This window comes from Ranitomeya imitator, chromosome 1 (genome assembly GCF_032444005.1).
Source record: "Ranitomeya imitator isolate aRanImi1 chromosome 1, aRanImi1.pri, whole genome shotgun sequence".
NCBI classification, from domain to species: Eukaryota; Metazoa; Chordata; class Amphibia; order Anura; family Dendrobatidae; genus Ranitomeya; species Ranitomeya imitator.
Window position 1 is genome coordinate 1203462236 of NC_091282.1, and position 19472 is coordinate 1203481707.

A 19472-nucleotide genomic window follows, 5' to 3' on the forward strand; every position below is an offset into this window, starting at 1 on the left:
AAACGCGCGTCGGGGCGGACGCGCTACCGCAGGACTGACAACACTCCCCCCACCGTCTGGAGCAGGTGATTATGCAGATATCATTTAGGTACTATAGGGCTTTGGAGCCGTGTATGCTACAGACTATGGGGGCATGGGGATACTTTGGGTAGTAGGATATACTGGATATGAGGTCTGTTGTGCAGATGTAAATTCCATATGACTAAGCGAGGTTTTCCCGTGGGCAGTGATTGGGCTAGGGGTCATTATAGATCTGTATTAGTTCTATTTGGTTAGTCTGGGTGCCTACATTGTCCCAATATATGATCGTGTGTTGTCATATATATCCTGTGGGTGTGCGTTTTATGTATGATGGTATCTTATGGGTGGGTGTGCTTTCCCTGTATTTTACACTGTGATCATATGCTTTTATATGGTTGTTATTTAATAAAGTTTGGCATTTTTTCATATTTTGGCCTTTTGATCATCTTTCTTTTTGTTCTCTATGTAGTAATTGATGATAGGCTCTATTGTCCTATTGTTTCTAGCATGGTATATGATTTGGTATTTAGTGATTGATTTTCAATTTTTATATTACCATGTTTTTGTGTCATATTCACCTTTACAGCCAGGAAGTATGCAGCAAGCAAGGACATGAGGCCCACAGCAAGAAGCCGGCAAAGGACAGAGCTCACAGCATGGTCTGGAGTGGTAAGATGGGAGATGGAAAGCCATACAGTGATGCCGGCAGGAATGTTACAAACTGCTCCCATCCACACACACTGCTCCCCCTCCACAGACTCCTCCCCTCCACATATACTCCTCCCCTCCACACAGATTCCTCCCCCTCCACATAGACTCCTTCCCCTCAACACAGACTCCTCTCCTTCTACATAGACTGCTCTCCCTCCACACAGACTGCTCTCCCTCCACACAGACTGCTCTCCCTCCACACAGACTGCTCCCCTCCACACAGATTGCGCCCTTCTCTCCACACCTCCATCACCCCACTGCTTCCTCTTTCCTTCATACCCTAATCATAGAGATGAATGCAGGAAAATAAAGAGGGCTGAACTGTTTTTTTGTAATTAGACAGCTTCATTAGCTCTCTACCCGATCATTAGAGGTAGATCTCAATAAGTCTGTATGGGGGCACTATTTCCCTGATCCGATTGAGTCTTTAAGCTGGACAGATGTGCTGGTTAAATGGTACAATGGTGGTGGTGGTGGTGGTGGTGGACCTGTAGGATAGGGTCACACCTCTTAAACCTTTCCCATTGGATCAGAGACCTACTGATCGATTACTTCCCGTGGATCATGAGCCAACACTATGCGTACATTATGGAGAAATAAGACTTCACCATCTTCTCCAAATTCCTACCATCTCTATTATATCTCAACCAGTCACTTATGAAGCTTAATTAAAATGTACTCTCTAGATTCTAGATACAGAAACTACAAATACCCTGAGATGTCAGGGAACAGTTGCATCCTGTGCTTGAATGGACGCCAAGATGAATGCATAGACTATATATAAATATTTATCCCCACCTCCTCTGAGATGAATGAGTTGAGACATTCGGCAATTAAAGATGCCTGGGTGAAAATTCTCTATGTAAAGGTTAAAGACTCGACGCGCTCCCTCTCGTGTTTTACTACGAGCGCCCGCTGGTTCCTTAGACAGATGACTGCGGCTCGGCCATCTGTTCTATTAAGTAAAAACCCTTCCAGTTGGCTGCGATGTTTCTGACAAATGGTTATCAATAGATGTCAAACTGAAGGTGGGTTTAGTATATAAACCAGGCCAGCGCAGCAGGAAGAGCCGTAAGAGTCAGGCTTTGTGCATTATTTTGTGTGTTTGCTTTTATGGATCTCTTTAAGATGAGGAATGTTATGCCGGATGTGGAATAAATTACATGTTACAAATCAAAATGGTGAGACATGCGGAAGCGTAAGATCGGACGACGCAAATGTACACGTTCAGTAGATGGAAGAACTTAATAAAACTTGGATAAAAATTGATCTCCACCTAATTTCATGGTTCCCGATTCCTGTAGATTTGGGCTCTCACTTGAGATTGACCCTATCCTACCATGTAGTGATAGATAGTGAGAACTTTGAAGAGGTTCTTCTCTCCACATGTCTCATGCTGGACTATTGGATCCAGTAAGCTTGGCACTGGCTAAATAGGAATGAGTCTTGGGTATCTTCCCTTTCATCAACCATCATTCATTGACCATCTCTACCCTCACCTACTGTATCCTCACCCATCCCTTGTAGATTGTGAGCCTTCGCGGGCAGGGTCCTCTCTCCTCCTGTACCAGTTATGACTTGTATTGTTTAAGATTATTGTACTTGTTTTTATTATGTATACCCCTCCTCACATGTAAAGCGCCATGGAATAAATGGCGCTATAACAATAAATAATAATAATAATAATAAACAAGAATTATCATAAGTAGTCTTGTCAGAGTTTCAGAATTCCCAGAATCATTTGAAGGAGGTGAATTTATTCTGTGAATTTCCATGATGATTCTGTGATTTGCCGATAGATAAATATCGTACTGGAGTCCTGTATTCAATTGGTCTGGTGCTAGTTAGATGGTAGGGAGTCTATCCATTCTTGCCTATAACCGTTATAAAGAGGTATGGATTATGCATGTTATATTCCCAGGCTGTGGTTCCAAGAATAGTTGCCAAGTTGGGGGCTACTGTGTTATCGAAAATCATCAGGAACATAGCCCAGGATCTTCACCATGGAAAGTTCACGATACAATGAGTCACATAGTCATGGTCCATGGGTCAAAAGCAGCATCTAATAAGTCTCCAATCCAAGGAACAAGACACAAGCAAAATGTACTTTTGGCAGTGTGGACAGGTGCCAAGCCCTGCTGGAGAATGACATTTCCATCTCCAAAAAGCTTGTTGGCAGAGGGAAGCATGAAGTGCTCTAAAGTTTCCTGGTAGACGGCTGCGCTGACTTTGCTCTTGATAAAACACAGTGGACCTACACCAGCAGATGACATGGCTCCCCAAACCATCACTGATTGTGGAAACTTCACACTAGACCTCCAGCAGCTTGGATTGTGGCCTCTCTGCTCTTCCTCCAGACTCTGGGACCTTGATTTCCAAATGAAATGCAAAATTTACTGTCATCTGAAAACAACACCTTGGGCCACTGACAACAGTCCAGTTCTTTTTCTGCTCGGCCCAGGTAAGACCCTTCTGGCATTGTCTATTGGTCATGAGCGGCTGGACACAAGGAATGTGACACTTGTAGCCCATGTCCTGGATACGTCTGTGTGTGGCGGCTCTTTAAGCAATGACTCCAGCAGCAGTCCACTTCTTGTGAATCTCCCCAAAATTTTTGAATGGCCTTTTCTTAACAATCCTTTCCAGGCTGCGGTTATCCCGGTTGCTTGTGCACCTCTTTCTACCACACTTTTTTGTTCCACTCAACTTTCCATTAATATGTTTGGATTCCGCACTCTGTTAACAGCCAGCTTCTTTACCTTGCCTCAGAGAAATACCCCAAAGGAAAAGGCAGCCCCCACATATAATGACTGTGAGTTAAGATGAAAAGACAAACGTAGAGATGAAATAGATTTAGCAAAGTGTGGCCCAACTTTCTGAACAGAGCGAGGATAGGAAAGGTAACTTTGCGGTCAACACAAAACCCTACAAAAACCACGCAAAGGGGGCAAAAAGACCCTCTGTACCGAACTAACGGCACGGAGGTACACCCTCTGCGTCCCAGAGCTTCCAGCAAGCAGAAAAAAACAAATTGACAAGCTGGACAGAAAAAAAACAGCAAACAAATAGCAAAGAGGAACTTAGCTATGCAGAGCAGCAGGCCACAGGAACGATCCAGGAGGAAACAGGTCCAATACTAGAACATTGACTGACGGCCAGGATAAAAGCACTAGGTGGAGTTAAATAGAGAAGCACCTAACGACTTCACCACATCACCTGAGGAAGGAAACTCAGAAGCCGCAGTACCACTTTCCTCCACCAACGGAAGCTCACAGAGAGAACCAGCCGAAGTACCACTTGTGACCACAGGAGGGAGCTCTGCCACAGAATTCACAACAGTACCCCCCCCCTTGAGGAGGGGTCACCGAACCCTCACCAGAGCTCCCAGGACGACCAGGATGAGCTATATGAAAGGCACGAACAAGATCGGGAGCATGGACATCAGAGGCAAAGACCCAGGAATTATCTTCCTGAGCATAACCCTTCCACTTAACCAGATACTGGAGTTTCCGCCTTGAAACACGAGAATCCAAAATCTTCTCCACAATATACTCCAACTCCCCCTCCACCAAAACCGGGGCAGGAGGATCAACAGATGGAACCATAGGTGCCACGTATCTCCGCAACAATGACCTATGGAATACGTTATGTATGGAAAATGAATCTGGAAGGGACAGACGAAAAGACACAGGATTAAGAACCTCAGAAATCCTATACAGACCAATAAAACGAGGTTTAAACTTAGGAGAGGAAACCTTCATAGAAATATGACGAGAAGATAATCAAACCAAGTCCCCAACCCGAAGTCGGGGACCCACACAGCGTCTGCGATTAGCGAAACGTTGAGCCTTCTCCTGGGACAAAGTCAAATTGTCCACTACATGAGTCCAAATCTGCTGCAACCTGTCCACCACAGTATCCACACCAGGACAGTCCGAAGACTCAACCTGCCCTGAAGAGAAACGAGGATGGAACCCAGAGTTGCAGAAAAACGGTGAAACCAAGGTAGCCGAGCTGGCCCGATTATTAAGGGCGAACTCAGCCAAAGGCAAAAAGGACACCCAGTCATCCTGATCAGCAGAAACAAAGCATCTCAGATATGCTTCCAAGGTCTGATAGGTTCGTTCGGTCTGGCCATTAGTCTGAGGATGGAAAGCCGAGGAAAAAGACAAGTCAATGCCCATCCTACCACAAAAAGCTCGCCAAAACCTCGAAACAAACTGGGAACCTCTGTCAGAAACGATATTCTCTGGAATGCCATGTAAACGAACCACATGCTGGAAAAACAATGGCACCAAATCAGAGGAGGAAGGCAATTTAGACAAGGGTACCAAATGGACCATCTTAGAGAAGCGATCACAGACCACCCAAATGACTGACATCTTTTGAGAGACGGGAAGATCTGAAATAAAATCCATAGAGATATGTGTCCAAGGCCTCTTCGGGACCGGCAAGGGCAAAAGCAACCCACTGGCACGAGAACAGCAGGGCTTAGCCCGAGCACAAATCCCACAGGACTGCACAAAAGTACGCACATCCCGCGACAGAGATGGCCACCAAAAGGATCTAGCCACTAACTCTCTGGTACCAAAGATTCCAGGATGACCAGCCAACACCGAACAATGAACCTCAGAGATAACTTTATTCGTCCACCTATCAGGGACAAACAGTTTCTCCGCTGGGCAACGATCAGGTTTATTAGCCTGAAATATTTGCAGCACCCACCGCAAATCAGGGGAGATGGCAGACACAATTACTCCCTCTTTGAGGATACCCGCCGGCTCAGATACACCCGGAGAGTCGGGCACAAAACTCCTAGACAGAGCATCCGCCTTCACATTTTTAGAGCCCGGAAGGTACGAAATCACAAAGTCAAAACGGGCAAAAAACAACGACCAACGAGCTTGTCTAGGATTCAACCGCTTGGCGGACTCGAGATAAGTCAAGTTCTTATGATCAGTCAAGACCACCACGCGATGCTTAGCTCCTTCAAGCCAATGACTCCACTCCTCGAATGCCCAGTCCTGAGGATCGCCACGCAAAAAAGAAATAACGATCCTAACTTGTTGAACTGGGTCACCAGAGGAGCGAGGTTTCAAAGCCAGAAATAGTTTACAATTATTTTTGAAACTCAGAAATTTAGTTCTATCTCCAAAAAACAAATCAGGAATAGGGATTCTCGGTTCTAACATAGAATTCTGAACCACAAAGTCTTGAATACTTTGTACTCTTGCCGTGAGCTGATCCACACATGAAGACAGACCTTTAATGTCCATTGCTAGACCTGTGTCCTGAACCACCCAAATGTCTAGGGGAAAAAAAAGGCAAAACACAGTGCAAAGAAAAAAAAATGGTCTCAGAACTTCTTTTTTCCCTCTATTGAGAATCATTAGTACTTTGGGCCGTCAGTACTGTTATGAAAGGTAATTCAGTACCACAATGGACATAGAGGTCAGCGCACATACAGTGACCTGGCAATAACCCAAAAAACAAGAACGAGCTCTGAGACGTGGGAACTCTGTTGACCGCAATCCCTAATCCTCTCCAACCACACTAAAGGCAGCCGTGGATTGCGCCTAACGCTGCCTATGCAACTCGGCACGGCCTGAGAAACTAGCTAGCCTGAAGATAGAAAATAAGCCTACCTTGCCTCAGAGAAATACCCCAAAGGAAAAGGCAGCCCCCACATATAATGACTGTGAGTTAAGATGAAAAGACAAACGTAGAGATGAAATAGATTTAGCAAAGTGAGGCCCAACTTTCTGAACAGAGCGAGGATAGGAAAGGTAACTTTGCGGTCAACACAAAACCCTACAAAAAACCACGCAAAGGGGGCAAAAAGACCCTCCGTACCGAACTAACGGCACGGAGGTACACCCTCTGCGTCCCAGAGCTTCCAGCAAGCAGAAAAAAACAAATTGACAAGCTGGACAGAATAAAAACAGCAAACAAATAGCAAAGAGGAACTTAGCTATGCAGAGCAGCAGGCCACAGGAACGATCCAGGAAACAGGTCCAATACTAGAACATTGACTGACGGCCAGGATAAAAGCACTAGGTGGAGTTAAATAGAGAAGCACCTAACGACTTCACCACATCACCTGAGGAAGGAAACTCAGAAGCCGCAGTACCACTTTCCTCCACCAACGGAAGCTCACAGAGAGAACCAGCCGAAGTACCACTTGTGACCACAGGAGGGAGCTCTGCCACAGAATTCACAACAGACTGCTTGCTGGACATCTGTCAAGTCAGCAGTCTTCCCCATGATTGTGGAGCTACTGAAACCCACTAAAGGGACCTTTTTAAACACTTAGAAAGCCTTTGCAGATGTTTTTTTGTTAATTATTCTAATTTACTGAGATAGTGACTTTTGGGTTTTCATTGGCTGTAAGCCATAATCATCAACATTAACAGAAATAAACACATGAAATAGATCACTCTGTTTGCAATGACTCTATATAATATAAGAGTTTAAATAAATAACCTTTTTGATGATATTCTAAATTTGCGAGACCCACCTGTATCTTCTGCTGCGTCTTTTTGTAAACAATTTTTTTTATAAAAAAAAAAGTATAAAAATAAAACTTTTTTCACAATCAGACATGCCTCCTTTCAAACAATAAGCAATCAAACCATTTAACACCTTGCAGGTGCACTACCAAATTGTAACCACCAGGTGGTGATGAATAGAGTCCAGCGTTCCGAAGGTCCTCCTAATGCGTATTTTAGGCCATACGCAGACACTGCTACGTTACATTTAGTTTCATTAAAGTCATTCTTAAATCCTTTTTCTTGTCAGATTCAGCTTTTTTTTTCATTATTACCTTCTTTTCATTCATAAGCGGAGATTTGCTTAGTAAAAATGGACAAAATAAGAAAAAGGAGTACATTGCGTGTGCTAAATAAATGTTTTGGAGTTAAAAAAAATGTACCAAGACATGTACCAAATTAGCGGAATATGTATGGCAGTGTTAGATGGTGCAAGGTAGAGGAAAGTGCCTAATTAGCCAAGTGAATGATGCGCCATTTTAATACATTTTGCAAGTTTCACTATTTTTAGCAACTTTTACATTATATCAACGCTGTTTGGTTTTTTTTTTTCGAGCTTTCGAAGGGAAGGTGTCATCAGTAAGTCTTAATATCTTACAATTTGCACTTTGGCCACTAAATCTGGATTTACAGTGTACATTCTTCCACTTCTTGGCAATCATCTCATTATCATCACAGACATGATCCACCAATTACACTAGGCGATGTCACAGCTCACCTCCTCCCTCTCCAATGACCTCTGCACAGGTCACCGAGCATGCCCACAGTAATAGAGATGAGCAAATCTGGGAAAATTGAAATTTGGCTGGGATATTTCATATGCATAGATTTATCGATGTTTATTATGCTCTGAGTTAATAATAAATAATTTTCATGAAAAGCATAAGGGTTAAATAAAATAAATATAATACTCTCCTCAACCTGTCCCTCAGCTGAGCCACCGCACAGCTCCCTCTGGCTCTGATCACTCTTCAGTACCCTTGGGCACGTAGTGCTTTGTATAGTGTACTGTCCCACAATCCTGTCCCCTCTGACCACTCTTCAGAGCTCCTTGTCGCCTCCTGCGCTCTCCCACACTTAAAGCTCCCTTTAGCTTCAGTCATTCTTCATGGTTTTTGATAGCCATTGACTAGTCCTCACGCCACATCATGACGTGCTTTGCCACGTGACATAATGACATTGTGAGGCGAAATCAGTGACTAGAAAGAGCTAGACCAAGGAAGATGTATAGCGGGATAGAACATGAGGCAACAAAGCACCCTGATGTCACACCAGGGCAGAGAGATGCCCGGTGTGCGATGCAAAGGGAGAGGTGGAGAAACAGGAAAAGAGTGCACTGACAATAGGGAGAGGGAGAAGATGGTGACTCCTAAACATTCACCTAATGCTAAACCTTGCACTCCCTATCGCCCTAGATGGGTTCTTCCCCCCATGCGCCATCACGTGCCTAAGTCCTGGCTGACCCTGGGCTTAGCCCTGAATAGTGTGAAGGACAGCAAGACCCTAGTCTCAATACTGCGATAAGACAACACCGGGAAAGAAATGGTAAAGAGAGGAGCGCAATAGCGCAGTTACCAAAATAACAATCAGTTTACTGTAAGGCAAAATTCTCACTTTTACACGTTGTGAGTATGCACAACACATATAGTAAGTATGATAGGAGGGCTGCAGATGGCACCAGACCTGTGAAGGATCTTCAAGAAATTCTGGATAGGATATTTCAAGAGGCCGACAAATCCGCGCTCCTCCAAAATCAGGCAAGGGAATCACAGAGTTCAGAAGAGTTGCATACTTTATTCAGGGCTATAAAACTACGCGTTTCATGGACGTCCTGTCCACTTCCTCAGGTACATAGCCGAACTAGTTTCACCTGTGGTGGGATTATATATAAGAGCAATTGACACACAGTACTCACAGCCCCCTGAGGAAGCCCACACGAAACGCACGTCGGGGCTGATGGTCTGAGGTACTACATAGAGAGAAATTGTACATAAATCAACATCAGTTATTAATTATACCATATCTATATAAATATATATATAGATGGCGACTCAACTTACAATACTAATAAACAGGAAAAACAAGAGTCAAAAATAGCCAAAAAATTAACAAACTCACATTATTTATTGAAAATTCTTGTCAATAATTTTCACATAGAGCATACATAATGTTACCATGTAGCATATAGTAGATAGTTTTAAAAAATATTGTGACTACATCCGTGGATACAAACAATGATCCAAGTTCACAGAACGGGACAATAGTGAATATAGCAAAAACTAAAGATATTTTCAGGTAGGCAGCAAATGTGCTGCTAACACGAGTGCTAGTGTCTCAGATATATAGCGATCCAACCCAGTAATACAATCACACTAGTGGTGCTAATAAGGTCGCCATATGCCTGTGTACAAAAAGTGTAACATATGAAGTTAAATAGGGAAATTAATTACCCATATGTGCAGAAATTCCCGTCTGGATCCTGGTCACGTACCCCAACGCACGTTTCGCGTGCAATTGTTACCGCTTCCTCAGGGGGCGTGGCTTAATCAGGATCTCAGTCCAGTTTAAATAGTGATCATATCCGATCATGTGATAATACAAAACTGCACGCATGCGCACTCGCATTTTTTGTATTATCACATAATGGATTATCACATGATGGATTAATCTGTTTCAGAACCTCAAATGGTCCGATGAAGCAAGGACCCAGTTTATAAGAGGGCACCTTGAGATGGACATACTTAGATGACAGCCAGACCTTGTCCCCAGAATGAAACAAATGCAGATCCACATGTCTCTTGTCTGCGAGTTTTTTCATCTGTTCAGACAACTTCAACTTGGTGCACTCCCAGATGCTAGAAAAACTTTTGACGAGGGATTCAGCAGCATTAGTATTGGAGGTAGTGGAAACAGAGAACAGAATATTGGGTTGTTGATTGTAGGCCACAAAAAAAGGAAGATTTGGCAACAGATTCACTCACGTGGTTGTTGTACAAGAATTCAGCCCTCGGCAGGAGTTTGGACCAATCACTATGGTGGGCATTGATAAAGTACCGCAGGAAGTTGGTCAGGATCTGATTGACCTGGCCATTGGATTGAGGATGATAGGTCGAAGAGAAATCCAGAGTGACATTAAGTAATTTTCAGGTGGCCCTCCAGAAGCGATAAGTAGACTGGACGTCTCTGTCAGAGACGATATAGAGCGAAAGACACAAAGGCGTTTTCTGCCTCTGGAATCCATATCTTAGGATTGCTGGTCAGAGCAGAAATAGGAGCAATCCAAGAAGAGAAATATGGAACAAACTGGGGTAAATTCGTGAATTCGAGAAATTGGTGCATGGCTTTCAGACAGTCTGGACGGGGCCATCTTAAGATGGCGGATACCTTCTCGGGATGCATTTTCAAGCCGGTCTCAGAGTAGATGTGTGGAGGGGTAGCGCCTGGTAGAAGGTTGATTGAACAGTCATATGGCCTATGAGGCAGTAGAGTCTCAGCCTTCTTTTATTGAAAGACATCAGCATACATCCAGTACGCAGCAGGCAAGCCAAGTAAATTAGATAGAGAAGCCAGAGGCTGAGCAGAATGAATGGGATCTAAACATCTCTCGTGGCTCTCCTGACCCCAATGCAGTACTTCTCCGGATCTCCGATCCAAGACTGGTAAATCTTTTCACAGCCATGGGAGACCTAGAAGCAGAGGGTGAGACAGGCCTCACAGCACACAGAGATTACCTTCTTTGATTATATCATTCCTACTCAAAGTTCTACAGGTTTGGTCACGAATAGGATGGTTTCGGAAAGGGGTTTTCCATCCACTGAAGAAGCCACCAACGGATCAGGAAGACTTTGGATCAGAATCTGATATTGTTCCATAATCGGGTGTTTAATGAGGTTACCTGCAAAGCTGGAGTTGAGGTAGGCCGACACGACAAATTGGATGCTGCCACAGGACACAGACACTGACAGAGTCAGCGATGGAAAGGAGTGATTTTTGCCCAGGGTGACCTCTCCAACAAACCCTGGGCTCAGGCATTTCTCAGTCTCTCTGGGCAGGAGCGGATTACATGCTCAGGACTGCCACAATAAAAGCACCTTCCCTCGGACCAGCATTCCTCCTGATGATGCTTGGTCAGCTTCACCTGGTCTACCTCCATGGACTCAGGAAAGGGTGCCGAAGCTGAGGTTTGCTGCATGACCGATTTTTGAAAGGTTGGAGCCAGGTGTAAAGTTCTTCTCTTGCAGTTCACCTCCTTGGATGTCTATCCGTGTTGCTAGAGACACCAGGTCATCCAGTGAGGTGTATATGTCATGACGGGCCAGCTCATCCTTGATTCGCCCAGATAGGCCTTCCCACAAGGTGGCTACTAGAACCCCATTATTCCACGCGAGTTCAGACAACAATAAGGCTGGTTTTACACTTGCAGTGTTTTTGCGGCCCCAATAGATTTCAATGGGGCTGCAAAAACGGGCCGCCAAAAATCGTAGGAGTGCCGCACGCCGTATGGCTGTGAGGGCCGTATTTACGGCTGTGAAAAAATAGTGAACTTGCTCAATATTTTACACAGCTTACGGACACGGACCCCAGTGAAAGTCAATGAGGCAGCAAAAACGTCACTTCCGGTTTTGCGAACCGCCGTTTTTTTCCCCAATACTTTTGCTATAGTATTGGGAACCTGGAAAACAGCAATACACAAGTTTTTTGGGGTCAATTATTGCGGGAGACCTTGAAAATACGGCCTGCAAAAAAGACCCGCAATAACAGGCCGCAAAAAACCAGCCTAAGACTAACTGTTTGACACTAGAGGATCCCCTCTCTCCCATAGGGGGTTAATAGACGCAAAAGCCTTGCCAGTGAGATGTGACATAATGAAGGCCACCTTGCCCTATCTGAAATGAACTGATGAGCCAAGACTTTGAAGTATAACATGCACTGATTAATAAGCGCCGACATAGAGCAGGGTCACTGCCATAGCGTGGGGTAGAAGACAGATGGGGCCTGAAACCAGGTCCATAGCTGGCAGACTGTTGATTCACATCATCCCAAGTTGTTGCTTGGATAGATGTAGATGTGGCCAGAGTTGGCAGCCTGCCTAAATGTTTTTTTACTGTCTGCAGGTAGGATAGGATCTTGTACTATTAATCTTTCTGGCGGGAGATCTCCAGGAACAAGTCAAAGATGGAGGAACCTGACAGCCAGTGTATTCCATGGCCTGTGCAAACTATAATGGACTGGATGGTAGAATCACTGTGCTGTGATCCAAGGAGAGTCTGGGAGGGAGGTACCTGCCTCACCAAGTCCAACCTCGGATGCACATCGGCTGACGATACTGCTATCCGAGGAGGGGCAAGGGAGGCGTAGGCAGGTACTACACCAGAACTGACCTCGGGTGGATGGCAGCTGACCCCCAAGGGACAAGAGGCAGGAACAGTCAGGAACTGCAGACTTGGCAAGTACTAATTGGCACAGCTGGTGTAGTGACTGGAACGACAGGCACACAGGCAGGCAGGTATTGGTGGGCACAACTGGAATACAGGCAGGCAGGTGGGCATGGCTGATAGACAGGCAGGTGAGCACGGCTGATAGACAAGCAGGTGGGCACGGCTGATAGACAAGCAGGTGGGCACGGCTGATAGGCAGGTGGGCATGGCTGATAGGCAGGCAGGTGTGCATGGCTGATGTACAGGACAGGTATACTGTGATAGGAGCACTGGAACCTGAGAACTAGCAAGCGTGTTAAAGTAACAGACTAACAACATTACACAGGCACCTCCATGCAGGTGAAGGTGCCTTAAATAGTGTCTTTCAGCCACTGGCTGGGGACACTTTAGGATGGTGCATGTGTGGCCCCTTTAAGAAGGTGCACACCCTTAGCACAGTGCCTTGGGATCTGTGGACCATGCATGTACCCTGGGCAGTTTCAGAGCAGGAAGGAGGAGAGTGATGTCAGCCACGGCAGTTAGTAGGAGTCCCTGCCTGGGGAGAGAGGCAGCGTGCAGGGACACTACACCTATATAGTCTCCATACAGTATTATAGGCCCCATATAGTGCTCCATACAGTATAGTGGTCCCATATATAGCTCAATTCAGTATAATGGGCCCCATTTATTGCTTCATTCAGTGTAATGGGTTAAACAGGTCATAATAACCAATAAAACATTCCCTTTTATTTGCAGAGAATCTGGTATTGAGGGCTGCCAACCTTCTGGGATTTTTTGTACTGAGGATGTCAGGGATATAACTTATAACTTATTTTTGATAGATATATACTGTGGGGAACATAAGTAATTGATACACTGCCGATTTTGCAAGTTTTCCCACCTACAAAGATTGCGAGAGGTCTGTAATTTTTATCGTAAGTAGATTTCAACTGTGAGAGACAGAATCTAAAAATTAAAACCAGAAAGTCACATTGTATGAGTTTCACATAATTAAATTGCATTTTATTGTATGAAATAAGTATTTAATCACCAACCAGCAAGAATTCTGGCTCTCACAGACCTGTTAGTTTGTCTTTAAGAAGTCCTCCTACTCTGCACTCATTACCTATATAAAAGACACCTGTCCACACACTCAATCAATCATACTCCATCTTCTCCACCATGGCCAAGACCAAAAGAGCTGTCTAAGGACAGCAGGGACAAAATGGTAGACCTGCACAAGGCTGGGATGGGCTACAGGACCAAAGGCAAGCAGCTTGGTAAGAAGGCAATAACTGTTGGCACAATTATTAGAAAATGGAAGAAACACAAGATGATTGTCAATCTTCCTCGCTCTGGGGCTCCATGCAAGATCTCACCTCGTGGGGTAAGGAGGATTCTGATAAAGCTCAGGAATCAGCCCAGAACTACATGGGAGGACCTGGTCAATGACTAGAAGAGATCTGGGACCACAGTCTCAAACATTACTGTAACACACTTCACTGTCATGGACTAAAATCCTGCAGGGCACGCAAGGTCTCCCTGCTCGCGTCAACACATATCCAGGCTCATTTGAAGTTCACCAGTGACCATCTGGATGATCCAGAGGAGGAATGGGAGGTCATGGGGTCAGATGGGCCCAAAATAGAGCTTTTTGGTATCAACCTCACTCGCCATGTTTGGTGGAAGAAGAAGGATGAGTACAATCCCAAAAACACCGTCCCAACTGTGAAGCATGGTGGGGGAAACATCATACTTTGAGGATGCTTTTCTGCAAAGGGGACAGGGCGACTGCACGTATTGAAGGATGGATGGAAGGGGGCATTGAGAGACTTTAGTCAACAATTTACTTCTCTTAGTAAGAAGCATTTCAAGGTCTTGGAGTGGCTTAGTTAGTCTCCAGACCAGAACCCAATAGAAAATTTTGGGAGGAAGCTGAAACGTAATGTTGACCAGCGACAGCCCCGAAAGCTGAAAGATGTGGAGATCTGCATGGAGGACTGGGCCAAAATCCCTGCTGCACTGAGTGCAACCTTGGCCAAGAGCTACAGGAACCGTCTGACCTCTGTAATCACAAACAAAGGTTTTGTACCAAATATAAACTGTTTTTCTATTGTTTCAAATACTTATTTCATGCAATAAAATGCAAATTTATTATGTAAAAATCCTACAATGTGATTTTTCTGGATTTATTTTTAGATTCTGTTTCTCAGAGTTGAAGCGTACCTACAATTAAAATTGCAGACCTCTTCATTCTGTGCAAGTGGGAAAACTTGCAAAATCGGCAGAGTATCAAATACTTATTTTCACCACTGTATATTTGGGCTATATTAACCCCTTAACGTCCAATGACTGATATATCCGACATTGGATGCCTCCCACTGTTTGGTTCGGGCTCCGGCGATGAGCTCGCACCTTTTCCAGCACATGACAGCTGATCTGATAAGCTGCCATGTGCCCCTAACAGCCTCGGGTGGAATCGTGATCTACCCGCGGCTGTTAACATGTTAAATGCCGCTGTCAAACTCTGACAGCGGCATTTAACATGAACGCGCAGAAAGCGCATCATTAACCCCACCCATCAGTGCCCGTGTCACATGACGGCGGGTCGCCGATGGGTCGGCATGACAACATGGGGTCTGCAGGAGGCCTCTGTGGTTGTCATAGCCATCCAGCAGTAGGCGTTCATAGCAAGTGAGCATTTCTGCTACACAGAGTAGCTTCTAGTCTGCCATGGAGACCATTGAAGCAAGTAAAAAGTTTAAAAAAAGTAAAAAAAAAAAATAAAAAAAAATAAAAAAGTTCAAATCACCCCCCTTTCATCCCATTCAAAATAAAACAATAAAAAACCCAATTACCGTATATACTCGAGTATAAGCCGAGATTTTCAGCCCAAATTTTTGGGCTGAAAGTGCCCCTCTCGGCTTATACTCGAGTCAATGTGGGTGGCAGGGTCGGCGGGTGAGGGGGTGAGGGCGCTGAGGTATACTTACCTAGTCCCAGCGATCCTCGCGCTGTCCCTGCCGTCCCACGGGCTTCTGTGCTGCAGCTTCTTCCCCTCTTCAGCGGTCACGTGGGACCGCTCATTAGAGATATGAATAAGCGGCTCCACCTCCCATAGGGGCGGAGCCGCCTATTCATTCCTCTAATCAGCGGTGCCGGTGACCGCTGACAGGAAGAGCTGCGGCACCGAAGACCAGGCAGAGGGACAGCGCGAGGATCGCCAGGACTAGGTAAGTATAGCATATTCACCTGTCCTCGTTCCAGCCGCCGGGCGCCGCTCCATCTTCCCGGCCGGCGCCTCCATCTTCCCGGCGTCTGTGCTCTGACTGTTCAGGCAGAGGGCGCGATGACGCATACAGTGTGCGCGGCGCCCTCTGCCTGATCAGTCAGAGCAGAGACACCGGGAAGATGGAGGCGCCGGAACGAGACGCCGGGAGCTGCAATCAAGGGAGGTGAGTATGTGGGGTTTTTTTTTATTGCAGCAGTAGCAGCGGCGGCAGAGATTTCTATGGGGCACAATGAACGGTGCAGAGCACCGTATATGGCACAGCAATGGGGCACAATGAACGGTGCAAAGCACCGTATATGGCACAGCAATGGGGCACAATGAACGGTGCAGAGCACTGTATATGGCACAGCAATGGGGCACAATGAAAGGTGCAGAGCACCGTATATGAGCACAGATATGGGGCACAATGAACGGTGCAGAGCACCGTATATGGCACAGCAATGGGGCACAATGAACGGAGCAGAGCACCGTATATGGCACAGCTAGGGGGCACAATGAACGGTGCAGAGCACCGTATATGGCACAGCAATGGGGCACAATGAACGGTGCAGAGCACCGTATATGGCACAGCAATGGGGCACAATGAACGGTGCAGAGCACCGTATATGGCACAGCAATGGGGCACAATGAACGGTGCAGAGCACCGTATATGGCACAGCAATGGGGCACAATGAATGGTGCAGAGCACTGTATATGGCACAGCAATGGGGCACAATGAACGGTGCAGAGCACCGTATATGGCACAGCAATGGGGCACAATGAATGGTGCAGAGCACTGTATATGGCACAGCAATGGGGCACAATGAACGGTGCAGAGCACCGTATATGGCACAGCAATGGGGCACAATGAACGGTGCAGAGCACCGTATATGGCACAGCAATGGGGCACAATGAACGGTGCAGAGCACCGTAAATGGGCACAGATATGGGGTACAATGAACGGTGCAGAGCACTGTATATGGCACAGCAATGGGGCACAATGAACGGAGCAGAGCACCGTATATGGGCACAGATATGGGGCACAATGAACGGTGCAGAGCACCGTATATGGCACAGTAATGGGGCACAATGAACGGTGCAGAGCACCGTATATGGCACAGCAATGGGGCACAATGAACGGTGCAGAGCACTGTATATGGCACAGCAATGGGGCACAATGAACGGTGCAGAGCACCGTATATGGCACAGCTATGGGGCACAATGAACGGTGCAGAGCACTATATGGGGCACAGCTATGGGGAAATAATGAACGGTGTAGAGCACTATATGGCACAGCTATGGGGAAATAATGATCTATTTTTATTTTTGAAATTCACCGGTAAATGCTGCATTTCCACCCTAGGCTTATACTCGAGTCAATAAGTTTTCCCAGTTTTTTGTGGCAAAATTAGGGGGGTCGGCTTATACTCGGGTCGGCTTATACTCGAGTATATACGGTATACACATCTTTGGTATTGCTGCCGTCAGAATCGCCCGATCTATCAATATATAAAAATAATTAATCCAATAGGTAAACGGCGTAGCGAGAAAAAAGTCAAAACGCCAGAATTACGTTTTTTTGGTCGCTGCAACATTGCAATAAAATGCAATAACGGGCGATCAAAAGATCGTATCTGCACCAAAATGGTATCAATAAAAACCGATCGGCGTGCAAAAAATAAGCCGTCACTGGGCCCCAGATCCCAAAAAATGGAGACACTACGGGTCTCGGAAAATGGCTAAATTTATTTATTTTTTACAAACTTTGGATTTTTTTTCACCACTGAAATATAAAAGAACTTAGACATGTTTAGTGTCTATGAACTCGTAACGACCTGGAGGTCAGTTTTAGCATTGCAGGTCAGTTTTAGCATTGAGTGAACAAGGTAAAAAAAATCCAAAAAACAAATGGGAATTCCACTTTTTTTTTGCAATTTCACCGCATTTGGAGTGTTTTTCCCGTTCTCCAGTACACGATATGGTAGATAGGTAGATAATAGATAGACAATAAATAGATAATAGATAGATAAATAATAGATAAATAGATAGATAGATAATAGATAGATGATAGATAATGATAGATAATAGATATAGATCAATAATAGATAGATAATAGATAGATAATAGAGATAGATAATAGATAGATGATAGATCACCCGCCCCCCATGTCGAGCCACTACCACATCCTCGCAGAAACCTTGCACACCTAGACATTCACAGACTCTCAGACTTTCTCCTACCCCTGTCCTCCATATCTTCACTCCACGACACGGACAGCACCACCGCTTTCTATAACTCCACCCTCACATCAGCCATAGACTCAGTCGCCCATCTCATGCATGGCAAAATGCGACAAATCAATAGGCAACCCTGGCATAACAACTTCACCAAAAAACTCCGACAAGCATCCAGGGTCGCGTTGGAAAAAACATGCCTGCCAGACGACTTCACTGCTTTTAAACAAGCTACACTTGCCTTCAAACTAGCCCTCACTTCTGCTAAACAGACCTATTTCACTAACCTTGTATCTTCACTATCCTACAACCCAAAACAACTGTTCAGCACATTTAACTCTCTCCTCTGCCCGCCACTGCCACCTCCAACTCCCCTCATCTCTCCTGAGGACACCTACTTCAAAAACAAGATTGCCCAAACAAGGCAAACCTTTACTGTTCCACCTCCCCAACCACTCCTTTTCCAGACCTCTGCCCTTCGCTAATAACCTCCCTCTTCAACATCACTGAAGGAGAACTTACTCACCTCCTTTCCAAATCACACCTCACCACCTGTGCACTTGACCCCATCCCTTCCCACCTGCTGCCCAATCTCACTAGCATGCTCATTCCAGCCCTAACCCATCTCTTCAACCTATTGCCATTTTCTGGTACCTTCCCCTCTGCCTTCAAACATGCCACCATCACACCCATCCTCAAAAAGCTAACCTTGACCCATCTGCTATGCCCAGCTATCGCCCCATATCACTGCTCCCATTTGCTTCCAAACTCCTTGAGTAGCATGTCCATGGTCAACTTTCCTCCCACCTCTCATCTCTCTTCTTGACAACCTCCAATCTGGCTTCCGCCCCAACACCACTCCACCGAAACTGCCCTGACAAAAATTACTAATGACTTACTCACAGCCAAAGCTAACAGACAGTTCTCCATCCTCCTCCTTCTCGACCTGTCCTCTGCTTTCGACTCAGTCGACCACTGCCTACTGCTACAGATTTTTTCTTCCCTCGGCATCAAAGGCCTTGCCCTGTCCTGGATTGCCTCATACCTTTCCGACCGCACATTTAGCGTTTCCCACTCCCACACTACCTCCTCATCCCGCCCTCTCTCTGTTGGAGTTCCTCAAGGCTCTGTCCTAGGGCCCCTACTTTTTTCCATCTATACCCTCATAAAGTTCCATGGCTTCCAGTACCACCTATATGCGGACAACACTCAGATCTACCTCTCTGGCTCAGATGTCGCCTCTATGCTGTCCAGAATCCCGGAGTGTCTT